The sequence below is a fragment of the Fukomys damarensis genome, unplaced genomic scaffold (genome assembly GCF_012274545.1).
Source record: "Fukomys damarensis isolate Sample0158 unplaced genomic scaffold, DMR_v1.0_HiC HiC_scaffold_7, whole genome shotgun sequence".
Classification (NCBI taxonomy): Eukaryota; Metazoa; Chordata; class Mammalia; order Rodentia; family Bathyergidae; genus Fukomys; species Fukomys damarensis.
In genome coordinates this window covers 10270924-10279139 of record NW_022900919.1, presented here as the reverse complement: position 1 = coordinate 10279139, position 8216 = coordinate 10270924, and the positions used below count along the sequence as shown (strand labels likewise).

General features: G+C 37.0%; 1 long non-coding RNA gene across 1 annotated transcript; it reads left to right on the top strand.

The window, feature by feature from the left end:
* Nucleotides 1-551: 551 nt before the first annotated feature.
* LOC104850771 lies at nt 552-1655 on the top strand. The gene is made up of 3 exons (XR_777062.1): nt 552-624; nt 730-805; nt 1466-1655. It is a non-coding gene; the product is annotated as an uncharacterized LOC104850771 (long non-coding RNA).
* Nucleotides 1656-8216: the final 6561 nt, after the last annotated feature.

The window sequence follows — 8216 nt, the reverse complement described above, 5'->3', positions numbered from 1 at the left end:
GTCAAGCATTAAAGAGAATTTCTGTATTACTTATAAGCATAATTCTATGGTGGATTTTATTTTGCAATATACTTTTTTATTTATAGAAGAGTCTTAAATACTAACCAAAATATCTGTAAAATAATATGCTGGAATTGAGAATAACTACTTTAAGAACTAGTGAATCATGTGATCAATTTTAGGACTAATGAATTTATAAATAAACATGATTTTATTACAAGTTTTGATGAAGTCTCTTGCTTGATATGATTGCTAATAATATTCTGGATATGCATTTTGAATCAACCATTAAAATTAGACAAATATAATAAAATGTGATTCTTGCATACAGAAAAGAACAAATAGTCCAGCTTTGCTAAGAGTAGTCAAAAAGAAAAAAAAAGTCATGGTATTATATAAGTGGGTGTGGCATGGATTTTTAGAGATATTTTCATGCCTTCTGAAAGAGGAGGATGACTCTAGCATCACTGGCCTCCATCCTTAGAGTCCTTTATGATGTAATAATCCTAAGGCATAATTTTTAGGCTTAAAAAAATTACTTCCAGACACATCTCAACTGAAGAGAATAGGGAAATGTTAGCCTCAATTCTAGAGGGTGTAACAGATATTCTACTATTTTTTAAAGTAAATGTATAAATTATGTGGGGAATGAAATTAGTTTAACAACCAAATAATGATTTGCCTTGAAAATAAGCCGAATAAATCTAAGCCTGATTTCTGCTTTACCAGCTCTGGTTTACATGAAGACATGCTTTTAACACCTCTATAAATACTGCTAATATCAAGGAAGGAAAATGGATTAGAGGTAAGAGCTGTGGAGATGCAACCTGGGGTGATCTTATATACAGTCAATCTCCAGGAAAAGCATTCTGAGCTGACCTCATACTCCCACTGCCCAAGCTCTGGTCATTCCTAAGCATAGTGTTAAAATCCTGGGACGCTGCAGGTGCTAGACTTAATTCTCAGGAGAAGTGTTATTTAGACAAGAAAATGAATAAATAAAGAAATAAAGAAACGAAAAAAGGCAGGAAGTCAAAACACATGCCTGGGCTGCCTTTACCTGATGCAAATTAGATGTAGAGGCTTTACAAGAGAGCCGGGATGACGTCTCTTCAAAATATCAAGAGAGCTAAAATGGAAGAACTGAGAGTCATCCCATACAGTTTGGGTTGCCAGCTGCAAAGTGTTGCTCGAACAGCAATTAAACACATGCTGTGGGACCATCACAAGGGCCGGAGCCAGGGAGCTGGTGCCACTGACATGAGGACTCTCAATCTCAGGGTCCTCTGGCTGCAACTTGCCAGGGTGCAAGGTGTCACGGGGCTGGACCCCATTCCCAGGAGCTGACCTCCTCTCTGTTAAAGTGGATTTGTTCTGTCATGTGCAGCGAGGACCTCTTCATGTGTCAGGAGCACCCTGTAACCTTTGTGCTAATTCCCATGACATCTTCTGTGTCTCACTGTAGGATTCTGTGAGCAGGTCTTTCGAAGAGCAAGGAGAACAAAGGATTCTTCGGCACATCTGAAGAGGACTGGTTGAGTGTGCCTGAATATAGGGTCATGGTTTGAAAAAGGCTGAGAACCCCCTACCTTGCACTAAAAGGTTTTCAATACACTGAGACACATTTTTTTAAAATGTGCTCCTATAAGCCATGTTAGGGCCAGTTCATTTGTGTATTCAGTTCAATTGCATCGGAATCAATTGGTTCCCAATTGAGTGAATAAAAAAAAAAATGCTAAGATGTCATTTTCCCTCACTTATTTTCTTCTCTTTTAAAAACTATAAATTAGCCACCCTGGATCAAAACTTCAGTGTGGCTCAGAGCAGTTCAGATGGGAAAAGAGCATTACAATAAGTAAATGACAACCCCAGTATAATTTACACAAAAAGACCCTCTGAACGCTAAAAATTCTCTGCAGATTTCCTTAGCTATTTCTCAAGAATAAAGATGGCAATAATGTAAGAGCCACATGAATGCTGGCTGAAAGAATGAGCATTTTCTTCACCTCAGTCAATGCACATTGTAAATCATTGCACCACCTATTTAATGAGTGTATCAAAGAAGACTCTAGCTAGAAGGAAATGAGGTTGCATTTTTGTGTGTATGTGGGTGTAGATTTTACCTTGCACCGTAAAGACTCAAGGCTTATTCAAATTGAGGTATGTGTGACAAGTAGTATATATGTAACATAGAACATTATCTAAACCGAAATACAATGTGAAGGACACAGAAAAATTCATAACAATAATAATAATACTATTTGAAAGCATTATAAACTTGTGATAGGGAGTACTTACCCATTTTCACTGACAGAGCTAAAAAATAGAACTCGATCCAAGGGACAATCTAAAAACTGTTCTAATTAGAAATATATTGCAATAATTTCATAGAATTAAGATAATTTTTATGTTCAAAATATTACATTCTGATCATTTATTCAATTCCATCATCGATACGATTTTGGTAATAAATAATTAATAGATAAGTATTAATTATCTGTATAAATACTTTATTAAATTTAAATATGTAAATAGGAAAGAGATGAATAACAGTTAGCTGAGCTCTCTGTATGTCCTGGCTCTATATTAGCCACAGGCCTTGGGTCTTCTCTATGGCAAACCCATGCTCCACATGGAGTATTAAGCTCATTGGAAGTAAACCAGTTCAGGCTCATGATGTCTGAGTAACTCATACAAAGGCACAGAGACAGAAATCATAGGGTCTAGTTCTTGGCTTTGTTCCAATGTCACATGATAAATCTTATTTTATGTATTTCGCAGTGACAATAAAAACTTAAAAATCAATGTTTTATAAGATTTAATCCTACATAACATCAAATGTAATACTCTCCATAAAAGCATTTTATGTCTGGCTTCATGTTTGGTGACTCTATCCCAGAACAGCCAAAACTGTGTGTTGCTTCACTTGCTCTAAAGTCCCCAGTGTGAAAGCGCACAGCTTCTTAAGAGGACTGGAAAACTACAGGAACTGTTAGCTGCCTCTGCTCAGTGCAGGTTACAGTCAGTATTGTTGCCCAACAATGCCATTGGCTGTTCTGAGGAGTGGCCAGAGAATCTGTCCACAGATCATCAGTGGTTGCATCTCACATACAAAATGCCCACTGGGACTAAGTTTTGGGATGAAATTTGTCCACTGTTAATTCATTAGTGTGTTTTATAATCCAAACGAGCATGGCCCTTGTTGCCTAATAATTAATTACTTTACAAATAGTTCCTGTTCAGCAAATTCCAAGACTTCTTTAATGAAAAATTAGCTTTTTAAAATTCATGTGTCCATGAGTACTTAAGAAATGTTTAATTCATGTGTCTATGCTGTGGTGCATTTAACTTCTTCAATGTTTTCCTTACAAAAATATACAGGTGCCCCAAATGCCGCTATGCATATTTTTATGAATATGTTTCTTTTTAAAATACCATCATCAAAGAAAACGAATTGAAGGGAAATGGCACATGTGGACTACTAAAGCTTTGCATTGGGGCCTGGGCTTGGCCGTCAGCAATGCCTACCACCCCATTAACACCTGGCTGTGTTACCATTGGCATGGGGATTTCTGACAAGTGTTAAAAGACGTGTATGATTGTAAAGTGTATCGTAGTTCCTCGTTTTTAAATATACAATTTCTATAAGCATTGAAAAACACTACTCTTATAGAACTCATATTAACGTATTCTCAGCACAGTCAGATGTAGCCAAAACGGGGGGACAACGGAAGGTAGAGATAAAGGTAGAGTTGCTCAATCTGGTAGCTTTGTCTATCCTAGTGCTGCTTCCGGTCCTGTGCCTTGTTCTTTTCTAAGCCAAAGTGCTTCTTCTTACACAGGGGTGTATTTTACTTATTAGGTTTTCAGGAAATGCCTTCGATGTGGTGCAAATGTAAAACATGAACATGTTAAAATAGCCACAGCATTCTTCTAACTGCAAGAAAACAATTAATTTCTGGCTCCATCAGTTCGAGGACAGCATTATGTCCTCCTCAAGAGAGAAGGGAATTTTGGAGAATATATGATATATTAGAGAGTGAACGATTATTCACAGCCATGAGGCCAACCCATGTTTCAATAAGACAAATTGCCCTGGAGTGTTTCGGTGGCAAGCAATGATAACTCATGATCCTGAGTCAGAGTGGGTGAAAATTACAGAGAATTGATGAAAATCAGGAGCAAGAGGACAAATGGCTCTAAAGAGAAGAATCTGTGATTATTATTTGCTAAGCCTTCAGTCTGATAGAGCTTGAATCTATTTCCTTTGAAAAATCTATAACACTGTAGCCACTATATGTCAACGGGAGAATGGCTGCATTTGTTTCTTGCCAATGGCAAGAGATTAACTCCTCAGTATGGGTGTGGGAATCAGCCCACAGAGGAAGATGCATTTCCAGGGAGGTGGCTTTATTCGGCTGGCAGCATTGCTGTCAGTCACGTGCATCCTTGAAACCTAGGAGCTCGTGACACGTCAGTCCCATCCACGTTGTTGCTCAGATTATACGTATCTGTGTACCATGTTTTAAGGGCTATACATACAGCTGGAAATGGTCTACTAAATGGCGAACGCTCATTACGTTATATTCATTGCTGGAGTTGATTCACTTGTAAATGACTAAGGACACTGAAAATTTGAGTGGAATCCTCAATAATATTATATAAGATGTATGTCGAGTCTTCAAAATTGATTGCAGATAGTACTGGAGGCTTGGGATCATGAAGTAGTTTATAGTTTTCCCTTGTATAATCTGGGTGTTTTCTGGCTTTAGCTAAGGAGAGTACTGTGCAGTAAGTTGTTTCTGGTATGTTTTGGGATCACTTCATCTTGTCACTCTACGATTACTCATGGCAGCCACTATCATATCATGTATTTTCATGAGTTTTCCTTTTTCTTCCATCAGGGGTAATTGTGCCGAGTAGCAGTACTAGTGAGTGCTTCTCAGCTTTAAAAAATTTGAAATAAATGCTTAATCTTGCTATAATTCACATTTGGATATTTATATACCATTAACATCTGAATAACTTACCTTCAACTTACCTTCAAGTTACTTAATAGCTTAACATTGTCATTCTGAAATTTACTTATACTTACACTTTAAGTAACGTGGTTAAAAAAAAATCATTCTTTCTACATAGTTACACTTAGATTAAAGGTCTTTCATCAATGATAAGCTTTCCTAACTCAGTGCTGCACCCAGGTGAATGAATAATGGTTCTAGGTAAGTTGTCATGAAGCACGGCTTTAATGTAAGAATTTCTGTGTTCTATTTCAACACATTAGCACTTCTTCAATGAAATTAACACAGGATTTTTGAAAAGTAATTAAGGAGACCTCCTGAAAATATTGTTTGGAAGTGTTGAGAAGAGAACAATAAGTCGCAGTGCCGAGGCAATGCCCACTGTCCTCTGTCCTGTGCAAGAATGCATGGTGCATGGCCGTGCTGAGAGGCAGGAGCTGGAACCGGAAGTGCGCTCTACAGTACAGCCCAGGGTGCTTGGTTGGTCCTTTTACGGAAACCTCAAATTGTCCAGTGAGTAATGATCATTTTAAGACAGACACACCATGGTTACAGAAAGGATGATGCCATTTCTGACGAATTTCAAAATTCCAAGACAGGTTAAATAGAAAAAGCTGCCAGTGCTTTTTTGCACCCTTCTGTGTTCATCGAGTTTCCTCTGCTGTTACAAATACTTGAAATAAATCAAGTTAAATAGAGAAAAGTTTTACTGCACCTCGCAGTTTCAGAAGTTCCAGTTCATGAGCAGTTGGCCCTGTCGCTTTGGACCTGTCACGGTATGGTACGTTTTGGCAGGAACACTGTACAGGATGTCTGTACACCGCATGATGGCCAGGAAACATAGTGAGAGAGGAGAATGGGCTGGGAGCTGGGCAAGGCGGCACAGTGCTGTCACCCCAACGGGATTGGGAGTTGACTTCAGCTTGGGAAAATTGGCGATTTAATGAGATTCTTTCTCAAGGTAAGAAATTAGAATGGCTGTGGGTATAGTTTAGAGTAAAGGCCCTGGGTTCAGTCCTCACTAACACCCCAAAAGAGTCTGGGGTTCCAATATATCCTTCACGTTCACAACCCTTGTCACCTTATTTCTATGACTCCCTACTAATTAAAGGTTCAACCACCTCCCAGTAGCCCCATAGACTATTACAAGGTCTTCCAGATATAGCCCTTAGTGTGATATTTCTTAACCAAATTGTCACAATTTCAGCACCTCTGTTATGCAAGAGAGTCCAAACTCCTCTGACTTGACTTGAATTCTTACTATGACAGTGACTTTCGCCTCTGTGCCCCCACCATGCAATAACCACATTATCATTTCTGCATTCACCACTGTATCCGTCATTTGCTGAGATCTGTCTTTGTAAGCCATGAGCTTATGGAATGCTGGTCTGTATTTTCCTTCATCCTTAAAAGGATCATTATAAAAGTGTTCAAAAGTACAGAAAAGTTGATAGAATCACATGAGGAATACCATTACACCTCAGTGTTGTTCTACATTCGTCATTTGGATGTATTTGCTTTGCCACATCTTTACACATTTATCCATTCTGCTCTTCCACCCATCAATCCATCTGGTGACTTTCGTGCATAGCACAGGAAGTTTCAGATCAGTAAAATTCACCCCAGACAAATAAAAAGAGCTAAAAAAAAATCAATATTTAAGAATAGTTTTCTTTATGGCAAAAGAGCATATTAAAATCATAAATCTTAAATGTGCCATTTGATAAATTCTGACTAATGCTTTCGCTTGTACAAATCAATCTATGCCTCAGAATATTATCACCAGAGAAATTTCCTTCATGCCACTTCCCGTCACCTTCGCAGACAAACACGCTGCTGCCTTTCCAATTACAAGAGCTGATACTCAGTTTCAGAATGCCACATATTGGAAACTCCTTATTTCTCTCTTCTTTCATTTCCTGTTTTTGTGATTTATTCATGTTGTTTCATGTTGTATGCATAAATTCATTCCTTTTGTCGTCGGGGAGTAGTATAATATCATGTATGTGCTATAGTTTGTTTTCGTATGTTGTATGCATAAATTCATTCCTTTTGTCGTCGGGGAGTAGTATAATATCATGTATGTGCTACATGATTTTTTTTTTTGCGGATGGGTGCCCCAATTGTTTTAGTTTTTGTCTATTGCTAATAATGCTGGCATGTGTTTTAATCTCAAATAATTAACTAAGATGAGGATTACTGGGCATAATACAGGTGAATGTTACATTTTGAAAGCAACTGCCATAACTTATTCCAAAGAAGTTCTATAATTTGACAATTAACAATTATCTATGAGAATTCTGTTGTTTTACATACTTTAGTACATCATTTGGCTTTGTAAGTCTTTTTAATTTTGACAATTATGATGTTATGTATACAGATCTCTTTATAGTTTTATTTAAAATACACTAATAATTCTGCTGAACACATTTTCATTTACTTGCTATTTTGTATATCTTTCTTCACGCAATACCTCATAATGTTTGTGACTATTTTACCTGAGGTATTTCCTTACTGTCATTTTGCTATGACAATTAGTTAAATATCTTGGAATGTAAATTTTTGCCAGATATATGTCTTACGAGTATTTCTTGAAGTCTATATTTCTGATTCATCTTTTCAATGTTGTTTTATTATGAACTTTTTAAATTAGTGAAGTTAAAATTTTTTCTTGTCAGTTACCCTCTGGAAATTGCTTAAGAAAATTTTGCTTTACCCGAGTCACACGTTATATAGTGTTTAAACTAATTACAGTGGACTTTGAAAGAAAATGAATGAACTAAATAAAATGAACAAGTCCTTAGAAAGATGTAATTATCAAAGCTGTCTGACAAAGGAATAGAAAATATTAGCTTAATAAAAAAAGCAAATATGCTGAAGTTGCCTTTTAATAAAACAAACCCTTCTCATAAAATAAACTCAGGTACGCTGTAATCATCCTTGAATTCTGCCAAGCGTTCAAGAATTAAAGCAAAAACTCCCTTAAAAAATCTTCCCTAAAGCAAAAGATGAGGGAACACTTTCCAATTCATACAGTCACATAACTACCCTAATACGGAAACCAAATAAAGATGTCATGGACAAGATAAGAAGACAACAACCCCTTTCAAGAATGGAGACAGAAGTAACCTCAACAAAATGCTTGCAAAGTGAACCCAGCAATATATAAAAGAATTATACACGTTGAGTAAAATG